The sequence below is a fragment of the Marmota flaviventris genome, chromosome 18 (assembly GCF_047511675.1).
Source record: "Marmota flaviventris isolate mMarFla1 chromosome 18, mMarFla1.hap1, whole genome shotgun sequence".
NCBI lineage: Eukaryota > Metazoa > Chordata > Mammalia > Rodentia > Sciuridae > Marmota > Marmota flaviventris.
This window is the reverse complement of record NC_092515.1, coordinates 62,681,406-62,706,571: the sequence shown is the minus strand read 5'-3', so window position 1 is coordinate 62,706,571 and position 25,166 is coordinate 62,681,406. Positions and strand designations below refer to the sequence as shown.

The 25,166-nt window shown below is 46.7% G+C and overlaps 1 protein-coding gene and 1 long non-coding RNA gene across 7 annotated transcripts in view; one reads left to right on the top strand and one right to left on the bottom strand.

Moving 5' to 3' along the window:
- Positions 1 to 4,354: 4,354 nt before the first annotated feature.
- Positions 4,355 to 12,115, bottom strand: LOC114090788 (uncharacterized). Its single transcript, XR_003582423.3, has 2 exons — positions 11,674 to 12,115; positions 4,355 to 6,297 (listed from the first exon to the last, which is right to left on the bottom strand). It is a non-coding gene; the product is annotated as an uncharacterized lncRNA (long non-coding RNA).
- Positions 12,116 to 12,445: 330 nt separating this feature from the next.
- Ankrd11 (ankyrin repeat domain containing 11) overlaps positions 12,446 to 25,166 on the top strand; it is a 154,046-nt gene continuing 141,325 nt past the window's right edge. For 3 of the 6 annotated variants that reach the window (XM_071605070.1, XM_027932937.3, XM_071605069.1), the window contains exon 1: positions 12,449 to 12,766. The gene's annotated coding sequence lies outside the window, so the exon portion shown is untranslated. Of the gene's footprint in view, positions 12,767 to 13,761; positions 13,789 to 25,166 lie in introns of those variants that run through there. The other 3 variants (XM_071605071.1, XM_027932940.3, XM_027932938.3) reach the window with 3 other exon arrangements.

Sequence of the window (25,166 nt, the reverse complement as noted above, 5' to 3'; positions counted from 1 at the left end):
ATTCAGGGCCAGCTCCAGCTGGAAGGAGCGGCAGAGCTGGTCAGGTCAAGATGAGATTTGTAGGTGGCTTTAGGTGTGCCTCACACAAAGCATGCAGTTTGTTCTTGCTGTTTTTGTTCTGTGCAGAGCTGGGTGGGGAATGAGTCTATCACTGAGCTGCATCCCCAACACCCTTGTTGTTCTATTTAGCATGAGGATTTGTTACTTGGATTCTAAGGCAATCCTATATGAGGTTACAGTTCATAAACAGAACAGACAAAATGTAACAAGTCCCACAGAGGATGTCCACATGCTGAAGCACTTGTCTAGGGCCATCTGGGCAAAGGGAACACAGCTGTCCCCTGAGGCTAGGGCTTTTCCTGAGTGGAAACTGCATGGAATTGACTGTACAGTTGTGTAAAGCTAAGATGCAGGCAAGGCCCAGTGGTGAAATCTATCCTTTTATTTCCCAAATACCTTTAAAAGTTACAAAGTAAAACTCGGAGCTGGGTGTTGCCTTTAATCCCAGGGACTTGGGGAAGCTGAGGAAGGAGGATAGCAAGCTAGAGGCAGGCCTGAGCAATTTAGAGAAATCCTCAGAATAAAAAAAAAAAAAAAAGGGCCAGGAATGTAGCTCAGTGGTAGAACACCCCTAGATTCAATCCCCAGTACAAAATAATAAAAAGTATTAAACACAGATTATGCATAATTAATGTTGGGTCTTTAATTTTTTTTTTCAGTTTTAGATGGACACAACACCTTTATTTATTTTTATGTGGTGCTGAAGATCAAACAAACCCAGTGCCTCACACATACTAGGTGAGCACCACTGAGCCGCAGCCCCAGTCCCGTATTTGTGGGGTCTTGACCCTGGATTGGAGCTTGGTTTCCTTTGTCAATTCTGTGTTGCTGCATGAGACAAAGTGTAGAGCTGTGTGGTGTCTCGGGGGCCATTCCCCAGCACATAGCAAGGCCAAGCCAGCAGCTCACAGCTTATTGGTTTCAGAACCTCTTCAGGTTCTTAAATACCCCTGGTTTGTCTTGTGGGTTGTACCTATGGACATTTATCCCAGTGACAACGAAGCAGGTATGTTAACACAGCACACATTCCTCAGGGGTCCGAGTGGGGTCTCATCACAGTACAGCTGCTGGAGAGGCCCACAGACACTTAGGAAAGGGCAGAAGGGAGGACACCTCTTAGTATCATCATGGAAAGACTTTGAACTTGTGGACTGTATTATGAGTCAGCTTTCTGTCACTGTGACAAAATATGTGAGAAAAATAAAAGGAGGAAACATTTGTTTTGGTTCATGGTTTCAGAGGTTCAGTCCATGGCTGAGTGGTCCCATCACTTTGGGCCTGGGGTGAGACAGGCCATCATGATGGGCAGCTTGTGGTAGCACGTGGCTGCTGGGGGCAAGATATGTCCTCCCGGGGCCTGCTGCAGTGGCCTTTTTCCTCCAACTGGGCCCTACCTCCTAACATTTCCACTACTCCCCCACAGCCCATAAAGCTATCCGTCCTGAGGTCAGAGTCCTTGTGATCCCATCACTCCCCAAGGCCCCACCTCTGCTTACTGCATCTGGGACCAGTCTCCAACACAGGAGCTTTTGGGGACACTTGAGATCCAAACTATAACACTTACCCTCATAAGCATTTGGGGGATCTGCAAGGGGTCAAACACACTGATTTTTGTGGGGGGGGGTACTGGAGATTGAACCCAGGGGTGCTTTTTAATTTTTGAGACAGGACCTCACTAACTTGCTGTGGCTGGCCTTGTACTTGTGATCCTCCTCCCTCAGCCTCGGGATTATAGGAGTGTACCACCACACCCAGCCCACACACTTTCAGAACACAGAGCACAAAGCAACCACCGTAACCTCATTGTGATCAACTTTGGCAGGCCATCTACCCCTAAAAGCCAGACTCCACAGTTACTGGACAAGGGCTTTAGGATGAGGCAGGAAATCTGTTCCCATGATGTCACTGAGGTAGTGCACCAATGAGCCTGCAGCCCACCTAGACTCTGCTGTGTGGTAATAGACATCCCTCAGATATGCTGGGGAAGAGCTACATCCCCAGTCCACCTTTTACTTAGACTCTAAAATGCCTCACAAAGAAACCCCCAAACCAAACAAAAAGGAACTTTAAAAAGGACTGGGGGGCTGGGTGTGGTGGCATATGCACATAATCCTAGGAACTCAGGAAGCTGAGGCAGTAGGACAGCATGTTCCAAGTCAGCCTCAGAAACTCAGTAGGCCCTGAGCAACTTAGTGAGACTCTGTCTCATAAGTAAATAAATAAATAAATAAATAGGGCTAGGAATGTGGCTCAGTGGCTGTAAGTGTCCCTGGTACATGCCCCCCCCCCAAAAAAAAAGGGGGGGAGCGCTTTACTGGAATGTGTGAGGCCCTGGGTTCGATCCTCAGCACCACATAAAAATAAATAAAAATAAAATAAAGGTATTGTGTCCATTTACAACTAAAAAAAAAAATATATATATATATATATATAAAGGGCTTATGGACTGGGGACTGCAGGGAAGGTCTTGGGTGTCCCCTTCTTTCTTACCTCCTGTTTGTCAAGGGGCTGTGAGTCTTTCACACTAAGATGTTAACTGCTGGTAACCATTTGTTTTATTTTCCCTTTACTGTTTTTTACTTCCCCAGCAATTTTACATTTGAAGTTAAATAGTGGGCTGGGGTTGTGGCTCAGTGGTAAAGCACTTGCCTGGCATGTGTGAGCCCTGGGTTCTCAGCACCACAACTAAAAAAAAAAAAAAAAATTGTTTTCCATATATAAAGTTTTATTTTGGAGGGGGCAGGTACCAGGGATTGAACTCAGGGGCACTGGACCACTGGGCTACATCCCTAGCCCAATTTTTGCATTTTATTAGAGACAGGGTCTCACAGAGTTATTTAGCACCTCCTTGTTGCTGAGGCTGGCTTTGAACTCGTGATCCTCCTGTCTCAGCCTCCCGAGTCACTGAGATTACTGCATTTTGAAAATGGACCACTGGCTGGGTGTGGTGGCGCACGCCTGTAATCCTAGCAACTCAGGAGGCTGAGACTGGAGGATCAAGAACTCAAAGCCGGCCTCAGCAATGGCGAGGTACTAAGCAACTCAATGAGACCCTGTCTCTAAATAAAATACAAGAAAGGGCTGGAGATGTGGCCCAGTGGTCGAGTGCCCCTCGAGTTAAAAAAAAAAAAAAAAGAAGAAGAAGAAGAAGAAAATGGACCACTTGAACTTACTGTTTCTCACAGTTTGAAATTTTTAAAGTTTAAATTTTTACCTTTGGGCTGGATGTGGCTCAAGCAGTAGCATGCTCACCTGGCAATGCGCGGGGCGCTGGGTTCAATCCTCAACACCACATAGAAATAAAATGAAGATATGGTGTCCATCTTGCAAAAAAAAATTTTTTTAACCTTTATTTTTGAACAATTTTCCTGTACATAATTGAGGCTTCCAAGATGATATTATGCAACATTGTATATAGAAAAATGGTTACTATACTGAGGCAGATTAGCATATCTGAAATATCATGTAGGTGATGAAATGATATAGAAAATCCTATACATTAATTCAGCAGAATAGAAGGATATAAAGTCAACACTAAAAAATCAGTGCATTTCAATTACAAACACAAGCCATCTTAAAAGGAAATCACAAAAAAATTCCATTTCTTAAGATACTATTGGTTAAGATATCAGTATTACCCAAAGTGATCTACAGATTCAATGCAACCCCTCTCAAAATCCTGATGATGTATTTTACATAGAAGAACCCATCTTGGGACTGGTGATACAGCTCAGTGGTACAGAATTTGTCTAGCATGTGCAAAGCTCTGGGTTTGATTCCCAGAATTGAAAAGAAGAAGAGATGGCAGGATGGAGGGATGGAGGGAGGGAGACAGAAAGACAGGGAGGGAAATAAATTCCATCCTAAAATTTATGAATTTCAAGGAATCCCAAATAGCCAAAACATTCTTGAAAAAGAACAAAGATGGAGGACTCACACTTTCTGATTTTAGGTCTTATTAAACCATGGCCATAACAGAGCATGGGACTGGCATAAAGAGAGAGATACAGACCAAAGAAACTGTACAGAGGCTGAAAATAAACCCTTGTGTTTTGGTCAAGGGGCCCTCCAGGGTGCCAGACCACATGCTAGGGAAAGGACTGTGTCTTCAGCAAAGGCCTTGGGGAAAGTGGACCCTACACCATGTTCAGAAGTTAACTCAAAATGAATGAGAAGAGCTAAGTGTGAGACTCAGTGTTGCAGAACTCTGGACACTGGATCTGGCAATGACTGTTTGGTCATGATACCAAAGATACAGGCAACCATCAAAACAGAACATTAGACTTCATGAAAATTAAGTTTTTGTGCATCAAAAGACTTTATTAAAAGAGTAAAAAGGCAACTTGGAATGGGAGGAAATATAAGCACTTTTATGAAGATGCACACAGTCAGGAAGCAACCAGAAAGAGGCTCGCCCTCACTGATGTCAGGGAGAGGCGCTTCAGAAGCATGATCAGTACCACCTCACTGGGCAGCAGTCTCTCAAGCTGTAGGACAGCCTCAGCAACTTAGAAAGACCTGTCTCAAAATAAAAAAGGGCATGTAGCTCAGAGGTAGAACTGCCCTGGGTTCAAGTGTATAAACTTCACCTCATTAGGATAGCTATTCTTTTTTTAAAAAAATTATAACGCACACCCCCCACACACACCAAAAAAAAAAAAAAAAAGCTTTAAAAACCCAGAGATTGCAGGGTTCAGTAGTATACATCTGTAATCCCAAAGGCTTGGGAGGATGAGGCAGGAGGATGGCAAGTTCAAAGCTAGCCTCAGCAAAACTGAGGCGCTAAGCAACCTCAGTGAGACCCCGTCTCTAAATAAAATACAAAATAGGGGCTGACATGTGGCTTAGCGGTAGGTAGTGTGACCCTGAGGTCAATCCTTGGCACCTCCCCCCAACAAAAAAACCCAAAAAACCTCCCAGAGATTATCAGCAGTGGTGAGAATGTGGAGAACCTGGGGCTCCTGCATCACTGGTTGAAAATGAGAACCGTGCAGTTGTTCTGGAAAGCAGCAGGGAAGTCCTCCACATTAAGGTAGAATCACCACAAGGTCAGCAAGCCCACTTCTGGGTATATAGTCCTAAGAACTGAAGCAGAGTCTTTTTCCCCCCCTTCCAGGTACTGGAGAATGAACCCAGGGGAGCTTTACAACGGAGGCACACACAGCTATTTTTATTTTGGGACAGGGCCTCAGTAAATTGCCCAGGCTGGCCTGGAACCTGTGCCCCTCTGACCTCAGCCTCTGAGTGGCTGGGGTGATGGGCAGGGCCACTGCTTTTCTACCCTGGTTGTTTGGTGGTACTGGGGTCAGGGCCCAGGACCCCATCTTGCTTCACCTCACAGCTTCTCTGCCCTTGTGCCTGGGAGGGTGATGTGCCACTGTGCTGTGGGAACTGGGGAACAAAGCCAGTCATCACTGATTGTGAAATGAGCTTGGGTTCCTGACTCCAATGCCAAGAATGCTGGTGAGCTAGGGCTGACCACAGGGTGGAGGCCAGGCCTGTCTGGCCCAAACCCAACTATCAGCTCCTACCACAAGGCCACAGGGGAGGAGACGGGAGGAAAGGTGCCAGAATATGGCCTGCTCTGGCCACTTATGTGGAAGAGGAAGTTAAAGCAAGCCTGGTGTGGCTGGGCTTTCATCAGTGACCTCTGGTCACTGCCAGGAAGGGCAGAGGAGGCTGCCCATGCAGTGACCTCTCATGTTCTGAGGCAGTATGTTTGGGGCCACAGCGGGGCCTGATGGGAGTGTGATGGAGCCTCTGAGTGCCTCTGCTTAGGGGCAAAATGAGATCTGCACGTTCTCTTCCCTAGAACACATGGTCTGTCCTCACTTGAAGCTAAGTATCACCTGCCCTGGGCATCTTAACTCTAGTGTCCACCACATCTGTTCTTTGCAGCTACATGTGGCTCACGTTTAATGAACAATTAGCTCATTTTGGTTTCAGGAACCAGAGACACACTGGAATGTAAGTGCCTCTGGTAGGGACTTAGTTATGTTCATGGCTAACTCCACAGCCCTAGGGCCAGTGCCTGGCAAAAAGCAGAATGAATCCAAGGCTCAACATGGGACGAGCAGCTTAAATAAACACCTGCAAAACAGTACCAGAGGTGTGCTAAGATAGCAACTGTCAGGAGCAGGTCTTTCTGAGGAGGCTGGGAGGCTCTGGAGATGAATGATGACTTGCAGGTCTCTGGATCCCCCCTCCAATATGCAGATCAAATCTCTGGAGCAGGGCCTGGGAAACACATTTGAGAAAACAATAGTCCATGTGGGTGTGGTGGAGCACATGTATAATCCCAGTGACTCAGGAGGCTGAGGCAGGAGGATCCGCTAGTTCTATGCCAGTCTGGGCAACTTAGTGAGATGCTATCTCAAAATAGAAAGGACTGTGGCTGGGGATGTGGCTCAGTGGTAGAATGCCCCTGGGTTCAATGCCCAGAAAATAAATAAATAAATAAATAAAATAAAGAGTGTCCAGATGGTACAGATTGCACTTACTGGAGGACCACCCTGCAGGCACTCAGATGGAGTGTATGGGCCTGATGTGTTTTGTCTGATCCACAGTGTTTAAAATAAAATATTAATTTCCCTTAATGAAGTATGCTGTGACAATATCATTTCCAGTTTCTAAGGAAAAGCTGGAATATGTGGCCATGCCGGTTCCTGGCAAGCTGAAGGATGTTCAAATTCCTCTGCCTCCCTGCTCGGCTGTTGTCCACCACCTGAACCTTCTCTACATCTTTGCCACCTTCCAGTCTCTCTCTCCCTAGTCTCTTCACCTGCAAAATGCTGGAGCAGCTTCTCTGGGGCCTCCTTGAAGCCTCTCACCCTCACAGGGTTTCACAGGCCATGTTCTATTTAATTTTACTTATTATCATTTGTAGTACTGAATTGAACCTGGGGTGCTCTACCACTGAGCTACATTGCCAGCTCTTTTAATTTCTAAAGATTATTGTGAGTTTGGTGTGGTGGTGCACACCTATAATTTCCAGGGACTCGGGAGGCTGAGGCAGGGGGATCGTGAGTTCAAAGCCAGCCTCAGCAATAGAGAGGCACTAAGTAACTCAGTGAGACCCTGTCTCTAAATAAAATACAGAAAAAAAAAAAATACTGAATAGGGCTGGGGGATGTGATTCAGCGGTTAAGCAGCCCTGGGCTCAACTGACAGCAGACACATTGTGATGACAGGGTGTTGCTAAATTGCCCAGTCTGGCCTCAACCTCTGGACTAACTGGGATTACAGGCATGTACCACCATGACCAACAGGGGTGATGTTCCATTTATTTATTTATTTTTAAAGGCAATGACCTCATCTTTTTTCTTTTTCCTTTATTTTATTTATTTATTTTTACGTGGTGCTGAGGATGGAACCCAGCGCCTCACCTGTGCTAGGCAAGCGTTCTACCACTGAGCCACAACCCCAGCCCAGGGGTGATGTTTTAAAGTGGAAATATGACCCTATGCATGCCAGAGTGAAACCCTTCATTGGCACCCTCTGATTCAGGCCAGAAATCATTCCCATGCTCCTCAGGCTGTGCTGGGTCTGCCTGGCTTGGCTGGCTGCCAGCATTTTTTGTTGCTGTTCCCCAGTGTCCTGTATTCATGTGTTACCCATACAGGTAGCTGTAGGACATTTTGGATTTACAGGCAGAAATCTTATTTTTAATTTTTTTGGTTTGGGGATTGAATCCAGGGGTGCTTTACTAGAGTTTATAATGCAGCCCATTTTCTTTTTTTCCTGTTTCTGAGGATTGAACCCAGAGGCACTCTACCACTGAACTACATTTCCAGCCCTTTTATTTTTGAGAGAGGGTCTCACTAAATTGCCCAGGCTGGCCTCAAACTTGTGATCCTCTGAACTTAGCCTTTCGAGTTGCTGGGATTACAGGGATGGGTCATGGATCAGGGTCCTTTTTGCACCTCCCGCTCTTTTTTTTTGATGCTGGGGATTGAATCTAGAGTCCTGTGCATGCTAGCCAAGTACCCTAAAACTGAGCTACATCCCCAGCCACCCAACCCTTTTCAACTTTGAGACAGGGTCTTGTTAAATTGCTGAAGCTAGTCTTTAATTTTCGATCCTCCTGCTTCAGCCTCCTGAGTTGCTGGGAATACAGGTATATACAACCATGCTTGGCTTTTTGGTATTTGAGATTGAACCCAGGAGCACTTTACCACTGAACCACATCCCCAGCCCTTTTATTTTTTGAGACAGGGTCTTGCTAAGTTGCTTAGGGCCTTGTTAAGTCCCAGACTGGCCTGGAACTTGCTATCCTCCAGCCTCAATTTCCTGAGTCCTGTGATCCCAGCTCTATGGCACTGTACCTGGTCCTTTTACACTTATATTAATAGTTTGTAGGATGGAGTTAGGCACACAGTAGGCACTTTGTTGAAAGAAAAGTGTGCTTCTCCCCACCAAAGGACCTCTGCCTGGGCTGACCAGCAGAACAGAATGGGAACCATGTGTAAACTGAAGCTTTCACAGTAGCCAGGCACAGTGGCACACACCTGTAATCCCAGGAGCTTGGGAGGCTGAGACAGGAGGATTGCAAGTTCAAAGCCAGCCTCAGCAATGTAGGAAGGTCCTAAGCAACTTAGTGAAACCCTGTCTCAAAAAATAAAATGGGCTGGGGATGTGGCCCAGTGATTAAGTGCCCTTGGGTTCAATCCCTGATACCAAATGGGGGAAAAAATTTCTTAGTAGCCATGACTAAAAGGAAAAGGAACCAAACAGTATGTTTTATTCAATGTAATGCATTTGAAGTATATTATTTCAACATGTAATAAATTTTAAAAATTTACTTGAGATATTTTACAGTGTTTTATTCTTTGATCTCAGTCTTATTTTTCCCCCTTTGGTACCAAGGATTGCATGAAGGGGCACTTAACCACTGAGCCACATTCCCAGCTCTTTTTTGTAAAGACAGGGTCTGAGTTACTTAGGGCTTCGCTAATTGCTGAGGCTGGCTTTGAATTCATGGTCCTCCTGCCTCAGTCTCCCAAGTCACTGAGATTACAGGTGTGTACCACTGGGCCAGGCCCTTTTTTTTTTTTGTACCTGGAATTGAACAAAGGGTTGCTTAATCAGAGTCACATCTCCATTTCTTTTTTTCAAATTTTGAGTTAGGGTCTCACTAAGTTGCTGAGGCTGACTTTGGACTTATGATCCTCCTGCCTTATCCTCCAGAGCCACTGGAATTATAGGCATGGGCCACCATGCCTGGCTCAGGACTCTTTATTTTTCTGGGAAACTATTGAGCCACATCCCAGCCCTTTTCATATATATGTATGTATGTATACACACACACACACACACACACATATATTTCAATTTTGAAACTGGGTGTAAGTTGTTTAAGGCCTTGCTAAATTGCTGAGACTGGCTTTCAACTCACAATCCTCTAGCCTCAGCCTCCTGAGCCACTGGAATTACAGAGGTGGGACACTATAACTAATAGAACTCATTTTTTTTAATATATATATTTTTAGTTGTCAACGTACCTTTATTTATTTATTTTTTTAATATGTGGTGCTGAGAATTGAACCCAGTGCCTAACACATGCTAGGCGAGCACTCTACCACGGAGCCGCAGCCCCATCCAGAACTCATTTTTAAAAGAGAAAAATATATATTTTTTTAGTTAGTAGATGAACAAAATACTTTTATTTTTAAATTTTTTTTTTAGTTGTAGATGGACACAATACCTTTAGTTTGTTTTTTAAAAATATTCACTTTTTAGTTGTAGTTGGACACAATACCTTTATTTATTTTTATGTGCTGCTGAGGATCGAACCCAGGGTCTTGCAACCCAGGGCCTCGCAGAGGTGAGCCCTCTACGGCTGAGCCATAACCCCAGCCCTTTTATTTATTTTTTAACATGGTGCCGAGGATTGAACCTAGTGCCTCACATATGGTAGGCAAGCACTCTACCACTGGCCAAAAACCCCAGGCCCAGAACCCTTCTTTTGGGGTGGTGGTTAACAGGGATTAAACTCAGAGGCACTCAACCACTGGGCCGTATCCCCAGCTCTCTCTTGTATTTTTAGAGACAGGGTCTCACAGAGTCACTTAGTGCCTTGCTAAAATGTTGAGGCTGGCTTTGAACTCAGGATCCTCCTGTCTCAGCCTCTTGGGATTATAGGCTTGGGCCATGTGCCTGGCTCAGGACTCATTTTTAACGGCACTAATGTCATTGGAGAGAGCTGTGCCCTCACGACCCGATCACCTCTCAAAAGGCCCTTTGAATTCATCACCCTGCAATTATGCTTCAACATATGGATTTTGGAGTTACAAAACATTTAGACCACAGCTGTACTCATCTTATTTGCCAAACATGCACTTCCCATGCCAATCGATCACATGCTGGTAGAGATTATGCCTATTCTGTTTCTCTTTGAAGAAGCTCGATATGGTCCACATCATTGTTTTAATTAATGCATTAAACAGCTTAATTCTTTCCTTTTAGTTTGCATTTTATTTCTTCACAGTTTTTACTTCTTTCTGTGGAAAATTTCAGTTTGCATATTTTCAGATTCAGTTTCTGAGGCGAATTCCCAGTTTATTCACATTTCATATTTAAATACCCTAGAAAGAATATTGATTGGATTACATCAGTGTTTTTTTTTTTTTTTAAGTTTATCCAAAGAATGAATGTGTTGTCAGGGAACAAAATAAAAATTGCAGCTTCTAGTTCTCTTTCATCTAGGCTGATCCCGTAGGTGAAGCTGGGGCCCAGGACCCTGAATTCCACAATTTTTACCAGGCAAGCCTTACAATGAGGCCAATATGGGAACTCTTGGATCATCTCTTCATGAATGCTCCTCAGCCTGAGGGCTGGCTGTTTTTATCAGGTGTCCACTTCTGACCCCATGAAGTTCCTGGCTGTAACTGAAATAAAGACCTGGCTGCCTCCGAAGAGTCTGAAGCCCTTTACTCCCCGACTGGGTGCTTTCATAGGGAAGCCTCCCAGGCACTCTCCTGGGGGTTAGCATCCTCAAGGCCTAATCTTCATGACACTGGCCAACAGGTGCTACTTGCTGTTCCCATTTTTAAAAAATATTTTTTAGTTGTCAATGGACCTTTATTGTATTCATTTACAGGCGGTGCTGAGGATTGAACCCAGTGCCTCACACATGCTAGGCAAGCGCTCTGCCCACTGAGCCACAACCTCAGCCTCTTTCTGTTCCCATTTTACCCATGAGAAAGTGACGGTCTGAAAGATAAACTGCCCAGGGTTTGTCAACCGCAGGGCTAGGATTGGAACAGGAGTAGTTCGGCTTGCATAAAAGATCATCTTTAAGGTCGATCCTGTTTGGTTTTATAATTCCATATGAACCCTGTAAATACCCTGCTTACCAACTGTTTAGAACCCAGTTTAAAAAAAAAAAAAAAAAGCAGCAGTAGGGCGTGGTGCAACAGGCCTCAAGTGCCAGCGACTTGGGAGGCTGAGGCAGGGAGGATCTCGAAATTCGAGGCCAGCGGGGCAAAGTAGCGAAGCCCTGTATCAATATATAAAAGGGGGGGGGGGGTGTAGCTCGGTGGTACAGCGCCCCTGGATTCAGTCCTACGTTTGAGAGAAAATCAGAGTGACACCGATTCGATTTCGGTTACCTACCTTTTCGGCTTAGTTCCTAACAAGTATAGAAGTGCATTTAAACAGGAGGCTTGGCCACTTTTAATTCTAGCTGGAGTCTGCCTTCCGAATCACCACTTCGTAGATTACCATCTAACTTCCACCTCTGCAAACGCAAATGCCTGGGCGAGCCCTCGGCAGCACGCCCTCGGCAGCACCCTCCCGGCTTCGCGGCCGCGGCCCTCGGCCTTTCCCCAGGGCACGCTCACGACGAGCGCCGCTCGCGCGCGGCAGGAGGGACGCGTTTGGCTGACTGCTACTGTCGCCGTCGGCGGGGAGCGCTCTCCGAAGCCGCGGCCGACCAGGGACCGCTCGCCAGCCGGACGCCCGACGCCTCGGGCGGGAGCAGGGACACCCCTTTCTGGAGCTGGGCAGACTCGCTGCGACGGGCTCCGCGAGCCGAGCAGTGTGGTTCCGAGACCACGACCCCGTTGCTTCCGGCACTTCGTATGGCCAATTGTCGTGCCCGAGAGCGGAGGACCCGCCCCATTGCGACGCAGCCAGCCAATCCGATTGTCCGCTGTCGGGGCTCACGACCTTGGCCAATCGTTCCCGGGACGTCCTCCTAGTCCCGCCTCAGGCCTGTCACGGAAGCCGTCAGGTCGCAGTCGCCCCTTCACCCCAACAGCGCACTTCCGCCTCGACGCCGTGACGTGCGAAGCCCCTGCCGTCCGGCGGGGCGGGCCAATGGCGGTGGCGGATACGGCGGGCCAATGGGCGGGAGCGTCTCATGCGGCCGGCGCCCGCCGCAGCCGCCGCTGGGTCCTGGAGCCAGAGGCCGCCCGATACCGAGCGCGATGGACCGAGGGCCCCAGCCGGGGAGGCGCCGCCGCCGAGTCCGCGGCCAAACGCCCCCGCAGTAGCGCCCGCGCGAGCGCCGCGGCCCCGCGCGAGCCTGGGCGCGCCGAGGGCGCGCTCGTTTCCCTCCGTCGCGCATTCACTGCAGCCGGATCCCGCGCCGCCGCCGCCTTCCCGCCCGGGCCGCGCGGCCCGGGAATCGCGGCCGCGGGCTGCATGGGCCGCGCCCGCGCCCCGCCGCCGAGCCGCCGCCGAGCCGCGCCGCCGTCGGAGCCGGGTGAGAGGCGCCGCGGGCCTGGGGGCGGTGGTCGGGCGGACTCCGGGCGTTCCCGCGGCCTTGCGGCCTGCAGGCCTCCTCCTCCGGCGGACAGCGCGGGCGGGCCGGGGGCCTGGGGCCCCGCAGGGCCGAGATTGGGCCTCGGGCGCCCTGGGGTCCCTGTTCGGGGTGGCCGTGAGGGCGAGGGTGGGCTGCGGGCGGGCCTGGTGGTTCCGAAGACCTTGTGAGGGCGAGCGTGTGCTCCGGGCGGGTCTGAGGGTCCCGGGGCCGCTCTGAGGGCCAGGGTGGGCTCCGCCGCGGGCCGGCGGGTCTCGTGGACCTCTTCAGGGAGAGCGTGGTCTCCGGGGCGGGCCTGGGGTTCCGGGGTCGCCGTGAGGGGCAGGGTGGGCACCGGGGCGCGCCCGGGGGTCCCCAGAACCTCATACGGGTGAGGATGGGCTCGAGGCTCTCTTGGGGGTCCCGAGGACCTCGTAAGGGCGAGCGTGGGCTCCGGGGCGGGCCTGGGGGTCCCGAGGACCTCGTAAGGGCGAGCGTGGGCTCTGGGGCGGGCCTGGGGGGGTCCCCAGAACCTCATACGGGTGAGGATGGGCTCGAGGCGCTCTTGGGGGTCCCGAGGACCTCGTAAGGGCGAGCGTGGGCTCCGGGGCGGGCCTGGGGGTCCCGGGGTCGCGCGGAAGCTGTGGGTGCCAGGGCGGGCGCGGGGCGCCGACCTCTGACCCGCGGGAGGGGCGCCCCGGCCCCGGCCGCGGTTGTTATTCCCAGCGTCCCTATTATTATCGTGTTTTGAAATGGGAGCAGGCGGCCCTCGGGCTGCGCGCCGAGCCGGAGGGGGCGGCGGGGTGCGGGAGGCGCGCGGCCGGGCGGGGGCAGGAATGCGGGGCGGCAGGGGGTGTACGGGGGAGGGGAGGCGGGACTGGGGCCGAGTGGGAGGAAGGCGGCGGCGGCGGCGGCGGCGGCTGCTGCGGCTGCAGCAGCAGAAGCAGCAGCAGCAGCAGCAGCAGCCCTTGGCCTCAAGGAACAATGTGAGACGTTGCCTGAAATGTTAATTTCCGTTCCTCATTTCATCATCCCCTGGCAGGGCGGTAGCACTGTGTGTGTCTGTGCAGGGTTGGCCCTGCCACATGGATCCAGTCCCCTTTCACTGAGGAATTGTGCGTTCAGTCTTGAATCTGTCGTTTTGTAGCGAGTCTTGATTTTTTCTTGAGGCCTGCCCTCTACCTGGTGCCCCTCTGAGGCTTTCCGTGTCCGCTGTGTTTTTGGAAAGTTAGCCTTGTGTACCGGCTTGGGAAGAAGGCTAGACTTGTTGGAGGAGGGCCCCATACTTTCAAAACTGTTTTCTTCCTAACAATTAAGTTGTAACATGCTCATGTTTCACGGTTTCCGCCAGTCAGGCATTTTATATTCGCTTGCAAAAACAGAGTGGTATTACAGAAATTTTCGTGGAGAATCAGACTTTGGGACTTCTTATTTGCTAAGAGTTTTCTCTGGCCGTTTGAGCAGTGTCCTCAACCCTTCAGCTGAGTAAATGCAGAGTTGTTGAGCTGAAACAGGCTCTTTTGGTGCTTTTTTGGCGGGGTATGATGAGACGTTATTTGGCAAAACGTGTAAGATGATATTGCTGTGGAAAAAGTGCATTGAAACGGTTACTATTTTTGGTTCTTGCAAAACCAGTCAATGGCATAACCTGGATGGTTCTACATCAGAGACCCTGGGACTGTTACTTAGTCTCTCTGGGGCTTTGATTTTGACTGCCCTGAAAACCTAGAGTTCTGTTTGTGACTTGGAAAATGATTTGACAACTATTTTGATATTACTTTGCAAATGTAATTAAAAACAAAAGGAAAGATATTTTGCTCAACTTCTATTGTGACCCTTGACTTGGATCTCCATATAGCTGGCATTTCCTCCCCCACTCTCATTCAGCTGTTGTTCTCCTCTTTCCGTAGTTTCATGCTTAAGAGCTGGGTCTCCTGTGATAGGCTGGCCATCCTGAATGGAGTGGGATGGGAAGGAGGAACAAAGGCCAAGTTGCTATGACATTTTGCACTGTTCTTTGTGCATGCCTCCAGTTTGTTGAAAAGCTACTCTAAGGATACTGTTAAATTTGCCCAAGCTTGAAACTTTCAGAAATTTTTTTCTTGGGACTTTTTATTTTTGACTGTGGTAAAATACACATGACAGAATTTACCAGAATTTACACCTTTAAAGGTGTCACCTAGTTTTTAGTTCCTCATTTGTAGCTCTTGGTCAGCCTCTGACTTGCATTGCACTCAGATGCTTTTCTCCAGACCAGCCGTTTGCTCACACCACACCAGACACTGGACCAGGTGTCTGCTGATGACTAGTGGCTGGCATGTTAGCTATAGTTACAGTGGTTGATACAGTGACGGAAACTTTCTGCAAAGAGTTAAAGAAACTGTGCTATTTGTATTTGAGAATTTTTTTCTTTATTATTATTTTTGTGTGTGTGGTTCTGGGGATAATATTTTTCAAGAAACTTTACGTGCCTTGGGTGCTTAAGTAGGTTTGACATAATAAAGTTACATTTCATCAAATATAGGAGGACAGTTATTTTGCATGTTGGCAGTGAGCCCATCATCAATTAAATAACATTATTACAGAGCATCAGTAAATGCTGGTTCAGAGAATAATCTGCATTTGTTGCCAAAATAAGTGTTTTGATCTGTCCATTACCTTGTGTAAGTCCCTTCATCTCTCAGATGGCAGGTGTAATGGAGGAGCTTCTCTTAGTAGCAAGATATTTGCTAGTTAATAGGTGACAGTGCTGCTTGTCTGACCACATGCCGTGTCAGTTTGTTATTGCAGTTTAGTTAGTGCTCTGTGGGGATGGATTTTGGTCCGCCTGATAAACTGTACAGAAATCGAATGAACTCCGTCGGATAACTAGAAGGTATTGTCTTGAAATGTTTTCAGTATGTGTTCTCTTAACTTGAATTTCAAATGGAATTTCTGTGCAATTCAATTTTCCCAGTTTTGTCTTATATAAGGAAAAGGTGTCAGTCCTTAGCTCTGAAACTCCGTTAATTGAATAATTGGCACAGAAAGCCCTTTTAGGCTTAGAAAATGATTCACTTTAATGGCTATTTCAGTAATTCCTATAGATATTTCTATTACTAAGTGGCTTTTGTTTGTTTGGTAGACCTTATTCATGGTATCTCTTTTTTTTTTATATTTATTTTTTAGCTGTAGCCGGATACAATATCTTTAATTAATTCATTTTTATGTGTCGCTGAGGATCGAATCCAGGGCCTACCGCTCTACCACTGAGCCACAACCCCAGCCCCTTCATGATCTCTCTTAAGCTAGAGTTAGACTCAGCTGTGTACTTAAATTTGTTATTCTGTGATTTTCTTAACTCCCATTCCTCTCTTCCATATTTAATTTAACTTTTTTTTTTTTTTTTTGGTAATTCACCTTTGGACCAAGTAGCATTTTGTATATTTGGTAGAAGTAAAAACATTATTTTTTGACATGGTTCAGGTCCCTGAACATTCTTTTTTTTTTGGATGGGGAGGGTACTGGGGATTGAACTCAGGTGCACTCTACTATTGAACCACATCCCCAGCCTTGTTTTGTATTTTATTTAGAGACAGGGTCTCACTGAGTTGCTTAGCACCTCACTGTTGCTGAGAGTGGCTTTGAACTTGTGATCATACTGCCTCAGCCTCCTGAGCTGCTGGGATTACAGGTGTGTGCCACCGAGCCTCGGCTTGGGCCCTGCACATTCTAAGCATGGTTTCTATCACCTGAGCTGCAGTCCCAGCTGCAAATGTTATTTTTGTTATAGCATCCCGAGTGACTCCCTCAACCCCCAGCCCCTGTCACTCTCCCTCATAGCTCAAGACACAGGCTACCTTGGCCTCTTGTTTCTTAGATTGTGTCCTGTGTCATCGTCTTGGGCATGGTCTTGACACATCCTGACACCTCTCTGTGGTACAGGTTTCTGCTAAGTATAAACCTGCATCCATCTCCGGGTCCCAGCCCAAAGATACTTGTGCACAGCTTCTGGGTCTTCCTTAAATGTCACCTTCTCTTTCCAAGGGTTCTTAATTCTTCAAGCAAAATGCCTCCTCCCCCCACTTGTTACAACATGTAGAAAATAGATAAAATTTATCAAATACGCAGTAGTTGGTTGAATGTGTTGTCCCTGTCTGCATGCTGCCTCCACCCACCCCTCATGAAAAGGTCTGTAAGCTTAATGTGAAGACGTGGATTGTCCCCTTGTTTACCTAGGTTCCAGTCCAGGGAGTGAGACTGTAGATATAGAAGTGGTTCAAGAAATATTTGTTGACTTGTTCACTACTTCATACAGTTGTTCTTATATATGTGGATGTATTTGAGTAATTTTGATAAGAGAAAGATAGAATCCCATAATTGTTTATTTTATTGGCTAGGAATTGCCTTACGCATTCATTGCATGTTTGTATATAATATGTGTGTGGGGTCTGGTTTTCAAAATTGGAACAGAACAAGAGATAAAGGACACGTAGCGAAAGGGGAGATTACTTTGTGAGAAGTGTGATAACGGTTTTGGTAGGATTGTTGCTTTCTGGCCAAGGGAGAAGACTGGAAGCAATTTTTCTCCTGATTTACAAACCCTTCCCACAATAGTTCCAATGATAGAAGTTTGTTGGAGGCCCATGCTAGTCTGCCTTAGTGTGCTGCTGCTCAAGGTGCTTAATCTGTGGCTGAGCACCTTTCCCAAAGGTAATGAGGGGCGGCTTAGTATCTAAATGGAATTCCTCGAAAGTTTTAGGATTTTTTTTTTGTTGGGGGGTTTACTGGGGATTGAATCCAGAGCACTTAACCACTGAGCCACATCCCCAGCCCTTTTTGTTTTATTTTGAGACAGGGTTAAGTTTCTCAGGCTGGCTTTGAACTCACGAGCCTCAGCCTCCCAAGTCATTGGGATTACAGGCATGTGCCCCATGGAAGTTTGAGCATGGTGTCACATGCTTATAATCCCAGGGACTCAGGAGGCCCTTTTTATTTATTATTTTAGTTGTAGGTGGACACTATATGTTTGTTTATTTATTCTTATGTGGTGCTGAGGATTGAGCCCAGGGTCTCACACATGCTAGGCAAGCACTCTTATCACTGAGCTACAACCCCAGCCCCCTTTTTCTTCTTCTTATTATTTTTTTGGGGGGGGGACAGAATCTCTCTAAGTTGCTGAGGCTGGCTTTGAACTTGCGGTCTTCCTGCATCGGCCTCCTGAGCTGCTGTTTGAGCATTTTAATCAAGGAAAAGAGGAGCTCTAAGGGAAATACACCAAAAAGGAATTATGTGTTACTGCTGTTTTCTCATTTAAGTCATTGTTTTGTAAATACTAAAATATGAATGTAAGGCCTGGGTATATGTAGCTCATGGTAGAGTACCTGCCTAACCAGGTGGAAGGCCCTGGGTTTCATCCTGAGCACTGGGTGAAGTGTGGACTGTATATGTAATTGGCAAAAAGTTTCTTTTGTAAAGACTGCTTGTGAATGGTAGTTGGAGACTTGAGTTCTTGATTTTGATAACAGGAGGTTGGATTTGTGTGGTTTCAAGTCTTTGACATAAATGGAGAGGGGAATTGGTTGGTTGTGGTTGGAAACATTAAGACATTATTCCTGACCTAAGAAATCCCATGGTTCTAGAACTGGTTCTGTGAATAGAGTCAGGTGGGTTTAGTTTGCACAGAGATCTGTCTGAATGGCTAAGATTTTTCAAGGGCTGTGCCTTTTTGTTTCTTTCCTATGGTATTGGCAGAGGTGCTGTTGGGCAGCATCCTTACTACCTGGCTGAGGGCAAGACAGACATAAGCTTCCAGTCTTGGGCATCTGTGCAATGAATTATAATCTTGAAAGTCTGAGGCACTCTGGTAAAGCAGACAGTGTATACCTGTTCATTATTTGAAATTGTTGTTAACAAAGTATTTTTACCACTTAGATCAAAATTTTTTTTTCTGACACGGTTAAGTAAAATTCATAGAAAATTTCCCCTCATGACTTGATTAATTCTTAAAAATGTGACCTTGGGTTGGGCGTGGTGGCCCATGCCTGTAATCCCAGCAGCTCAGGAGGATCCAGAGCTCAAAGGCAACCTCAGCAACTTAGCAAGACTTTGTCTCAAAACATTAAAAAGGCGGGGGGGGGGGGGGGGGGGCGCTGGGAATGTGGCATGGTGGTTAAGCACTCTGGGTTCAATCCCCAGTAACCTCTCCCCCCAGAAAAGGGTGACCTTGGGCTGGGGTAGCCCAGTGGTAGAGTGCTTTCCTAGGCCATGAGTTTGGAATAAAGTGATTTTATGAATTGATGGAATTAAACTTATAAATGCTAATAACTTTGATATCAGGTTATTTGCTGTGTGCACGCCTCTAATTCCTGTAAGTTGGCAGGCTGAGGCAAGAGGAGGCCTGGAGGATTGCAAGTTCGAAGCCAACTTGGAGAAACCCTGTCTCAAAATATAGTAAAAAGGACTGGGGATGTGATTTAGTGGTAGAGTACTCCTGAATTCAATCCACCATTACACCCCTGCCCCCAAAATAAGACAGAAAAACAGGTTATTTTTCATTTAAAATGTAGCAAAAAAGACTACACATCAGTAGTCTTTGCATATTAGTAGTGACTGTTTTCTTCTTTTTCTCCTCCTAAGAGCAGTTTTCATTCTCAGTGTGAATACCCTGGGATAATGATTATTTCTGCCTATTAGGAAGATGGCTTTAGGGTGCTTGATTTGTACAGTTCCCACCCCTGTCCCTCTGGAGATTGGACCCAAGGCTTCTTGTTGTGGCAAACCCTCTACTACTGCATCCCAGCCCATGAGCTTTTGACTAGTTATGGTTAGCCTGTTTCCCCCTACATTGATATATAGCATGATAAACAGAAAAGCCTTGGATTCTGGTGGTAGTGTCAAGTTGAGATCATTATGGCTATTCTGCTTCAATTTCAGTTGTGAGGAACTTATCAGTCTAAAGAAACTGAACTTTGTTGGTATTCATCCCCACCCCAAGGGGCTGGGATTGAACCTAGGGCCTTGCATGTATACTAGGCAAGCGCTCTACCACTGAGCTACATCCCATTATTCACCTTTTTTTTTTTTTTTTTTAAACGCTGGGGAGGGATCAAACCCAGGGCCTGGTGCGTGCAAGCACATGCTTTACCACTGAGCTGCTCCCCTGCCCTCTTATCATGCTTTTAAATGTGGTTTTACATCCTGTAAAACAGGAAGTAAAAAAAAAAGACCAAAAAACCCCCAGAGCTACACTCTTAAAAGAAATAGCTTAAAAAAATTATTAAGGTTTTTACTTACTTAAGGGATGTACATAACATTAAAATCCTTTTTGGATGATGGCAGAGAAGAAAATGCAGCTTTCTGGAGTCAGAAAGCTGGGTTGAAAACTTGGCATTGTCTTGTTAACAGTCCACAATTCCAAGGTTGATTCACATTTCAAGGAGGCATTAGGCTTTGTGGATTTTTCTTTGCTGAAATTGTATGTATTGAATTGAATTGTAAATTCGCTTCTAGTTTATTTAAATTACCTACATAGATTATTTTATTTGAGAATGGTCATGTGAAATGTGAAGTTCTTTGGTTCAGCTTATTAAATATTTTAATGCTCAGTATTTCTTATGTGGAGTTTCTCCCTAATACTTGAGAGAGGTATGTTTGGATTGTATCCTTCATCTTTCAGTATGACACTTAGAAAGATGGTATGTGCTTTCCCTTATAACTTAGTTTTAAGCGGGTGTAACCTTAATGAGATTTATAGGTGAACTTTGTTTTTCTTTAGAAAAACAGTTAGACCTAATTCTCCTAAACTTGGGTTCTCATCAGGTGATTGGCTTTCTAAAGGAGGCTGTTGAAACAACTTTTTTCTTTTCGTGGTGCTGGGGATCAAACGCTAAGCCAGTGCTCTACCACTGAGCTACATGCCTAGCCGGAAACAGTAGCCTTTGAAAAAGACATTTAAGAGGCTAAAGACAGTGAAGTGTTAGAAAGCTTAGGGAGAAAAATATCTATACCTGACCCATCTCTTTCCTTATCTTATAGCTTCTGAGCCTCCAAATATGTTAGCTCAAGGGGTGGCAGGTTGATGGAAGGTGTGAGAAGGGAAAGGCAGGCTGTGAAGGGTGGGAGGAGAAATGCTGACCCTGAACAGTGATGTCTTTGATAATTTTCCATTGCTGCTCTAACAAATCACCAGACGTATGTTTTAACAGTGCAGTCTCCTGATCTTAGGGTTCTGTAGGTCAAAAACCTGACACCATCACCTTGAGCTAAAATCAAAGTGTTGGCAGGTCTGGTACCTTCTGGAGGCCAAGGGGAGCACGGTCTTGGTGCCTGCTCCGGCTTGGAGATGCTGACCACACTCCTTGGTCAGTTGCCCTTCCACTTCCTCCAAAGGGACTATCAGTGCATCTCTGACTCATCTGCCTTCCTTTCCATTTCTGTGGACCCTGTGATCACATGGGGCCCACCTGGATAATCCAAGATTTACTGATTTGTAGCCTTATTTCACTTTTCCTTGTGATCCAGGGATTAGGTATGGCCTTGGGGGTGGTGGTGGCTATCTTCTGCCTCCCACACCAGGATTGCATTGCAGCAGCAGGTCCTGTGTGCTGGCTTTGATGTCCCCCTTCCCCTTTTTCCTTTTAGTAGTAGAGACTGAACCCAGGACCTGGCATACTGAGCTATATCCCAACCCTTTTAATTTTTAAAAATTTTGAGACAGGGTCTTTGTGAGTTGCTTGGGTGGCCTGGAACTAACAATCCTCCTGCAGCCTTTGAGTAACTGGGATCACAGGCATGGCCAGTGCGTCTGGCTGACCCTTGCTGGTCAGTGGAGTGTGGCATTGGGGCTACTGAGCCTCCAAATATGTTCAAGTTCTGGATGAGGTTTTGTTTTAAATCAACTTATTTTGAAATATCGGAAAAGTTGTAAAAGTTCCATTAAGTTCTTCATCTGGGTTCCTTCAATGTTGACTTATCCCAGTAGTAAGGTTGTTGAAACTAAAAAATTAACACTGGTACTTTGCTGTTAAGGAAATCTCAGACTTCATTAGAGTCCACCCATTTTGCCAGTCCTGTTCCTTCTGTTCTAAGGTTCCATATAGGATCCTTCCTCTCTTCCTGTAGTGGTTTTTGTCTTTCCTTGTGTTCATGACTTTGGGAGTGTTGAAAAGTACCACATGACCTTTGTTTTATGTTTTTGAACTGTTCGCACCTTTGGCAGGGTGGTGACCACTTGCAGAGCTGAGCTTTGAGTTAGCTCAGCCTTTTCTGTAGTGGGAGAATGGCTTTGTTTCTTTCTTCAGCTGGAATGAATTATATGATTTATGGAGAGGGTTTCTCTCATGTTTAGTGATTTAGTCCACAGATTTTATTGGCTGTATGTCAGGCTGTGTTGTAGGTATACTGACATGATGGGGACAAAAGCCCTACTTTGAGATAGGGGGAGTTGCACTCCTTTGACTAAAGCACGGGGTTATGGACTGGGTCCTGTGAAATGAGATAGGCCTGGAAGAAACTGTCCTTCTGGTGCAGATGTCTAGAAGCCCACTGGAGAGTGCTCCTCAAGCTGTGCCTGGGTGTGGAGTCCACCTTTGCTGTGAGAAGGCTCTGGACAGGGGCTGTGGAGGCAGCATGGGATGGGAGAAGGTCAGCTAAATCTGCTTGAAATGGAAGCCAGTCCAAGAACATGGGCCTGGGAGGATGAACCTGTCAAGGGGGAGGCAGGGTTGGTGTGGTGAGAGCCCAGCAGTACAGCCTGTGCTCCCTCACCCAGCCAGGGAAGAAAGCCCTGTGGGGGAGGTGCTGAATGTAGGGCCACTGTCATCCTCTCCTTTGTGCTTCCTCCACCATCCTCTGCGCTGTTGAGCATCAGGTTTGCAGAGTGTTTTACTAGAAACGCTGGAAGGTAGGACTCTGGAAACGCTGTTTTCCAGAGAAAAATGTAGAACAACCAGATAGAAGTAGTCATTGAGAGTTGAAATGTACTGTAGGAATAATACTTGAATTCTCAGGAATACCTGCCCCAGAAAAGTGACCATGGAGTACTGTGCCGCCAATAGAGTCCTTCTGGCCAGCTCTGGCAAGGAGCTGTTCCAGGAGTTGGGAGGACCTGGAGAGTCTTGAAGGGGGTGGTGACAGGCAGAAGGAAAGAAGAACAGAAGTAGAGTTGTCCCCTCTATCTGAGGGAGATGTGTTCTAAGACTACTCCCTCCTTCTGCTGCCTATGCTTAAAACCTTGGATAGTACCCCATCCTGAATCCTATGTGTGGTATGCTTTTTCTGTTTTTGGTACCGGGGATTGGACCCAGGGGCACTTTACCACTGAGCTATGTCCCCAGCCTTTTTGTTTTAAGACAGGGTCTTATTAAGTTGTTGCCTAGTCTGGCTTGAACCTGAGATTTTCCTGCCTCAGCCTCCTGAGTAGTTGGGTATGCTTTTTCTTATTGAGAACTTTCACCTTTCACTGAAAAGAAGTACTTGAGGGCTTCTCCTTGACATTTCTGAATGGCTAGCTTCTCTGTTCTTGGACTTTGGGGCTGCTGTTAAAGTAAGGTTGATTGAATGGACTCCAGGATACATGAGCACTGTGGACTTGGGGACCAAGGGCGGGCAGTAACATGGCACAGTTTAAAACCTATTGTTTATTTCTGGAGTTCTCCATTTAATATTTTCAGACCTCGCTTGACAGGGGAAGGGGGCTGTGTAAATGCTTTGGCAGCTGGTGTTTCTGCAGGGTGCCGGCCCAGCTCAGCCAGGTGCACCTCCAGGGGTGGCGGAGGCTGGCCAGGCTGTGTGGTACATTCAATTTGTGTTTATTTTATGTAAACCTCCTTTGTTACCAACCCTCTCTCACATTGAAACATTTCACTTTTGCTGGGTGGGGGTGGGGGTGGGGTGGGGAGTTTGCTTATCTTGAGGGAATTTGCTTTTATGGTTTTCCCTGTCAGAGGGCTAATCAACAGTTGTACTAGGGTTAGAAGCTACATGCAGTTCCTGCTAGAACCATGGGAGCTGGGTGAACTTTACCCTTGTTCCACAGAGCACTGATACAGAAGGACCTTTCCTTGCCTGACCCATACTGGCTGGGTGTTTCTTTGTTGTCCAGGGATGCTTTTGATGGATATGCTTTCAGTGAGTCAAATTAAATAAAAATAATTTTAAGATCAGTTGGCTAATCAGAGCTATTTGGTTTCAAAATGTTTGCTGTTGGGTTTGAAATCAGTCCTTCATGGACTGTTAAAGTGAATAGAATAGCTTCTATTCTGAGACTAGAGTTGTCCAAGACTTAAAGGCTTGATAGAGTATTAAATAATAGATGTAAGGGCACTGGATAGCTAGTTCTGTGGTTCTAAGCATCACCTCATTTTGAAAATGGCACGCCTTACCTCCAGGGAGGCTCGAGGTAGGTTGTGGGCCTGAACAGGGAGGGGGAGATTTGTAGGGAGTAGAATAATGGTAGTGTGTGTTTATTCTGTGTATTGCTTGCATGGTGTTCATTCCAGCCTACACTTCCACTTAGAGTGACAGGTGCTGTGCTGAGCTGCAGGTGAGCTGGGACTGGAACCTGTGTCCTCTCCTTGTTGGCCAAGCTCCCTGGCCTATAGCCTGTACTCATGATAATTCCGCTGGCCATCTCATGAGATGTGGAGCTGGTAGAGAATTTCACACGAGACTTCACTCACGTGGTTTTCCTGAAATAAACAAATGCACTGTTGGACATGGAATCCTGCATGTGCTCCAGAGAAGTAGACCCTTATTGTGACTGATGCTAACTTCTGTGAGCTGGTAACTTTTTTTCTTTTTTTTTTAAACTGGTGCTGGGTCTCACCCATGCCGAGCACAAGCTCTACCACTTGAGCTATAGCCCTGTGATCACCCCCTGCATCTCAGGGGGGAAAAGTACCTTTCCCTCCCTTTGCTCCCCTGCCCATCTTGTGTTTCTGTGTTTGCATGCCCCAGCTTGTCATTGTTAGGCACTGACAGGTAGTGTGCCATGTGGGTGAGATGGTGACTTTAGATTTCAATTCCTTATGGGTCTGTTTCTCTGAATTTAGGATTTGATCAGGTAGTAGAAATGCTCTAGAATTGGCTGGTCATGGGGATACACACTTGAAATCATGGGAGGCCAAGGCACGAGGATGGCAAGTTTGAGGCCAGCCTGGGCTTAGCTTTGTGAGGCCCTGTCTGAAAAAAGGGCCATGGATGTAGCTCAGTGGTTCAGTGGGGTTCAGTCCCAGAACTGAAAACAAAAACAAACAAACAAACAAAAACAGAACTGTAGAATGTAAAACCCAGGTAAATTCCAGATGTTAGTGGCTTTACTTTAATATATATATATTTTTAAGTTGTAGTAGTTGGACACAGTAACTTTATTTCGTATGGTGCT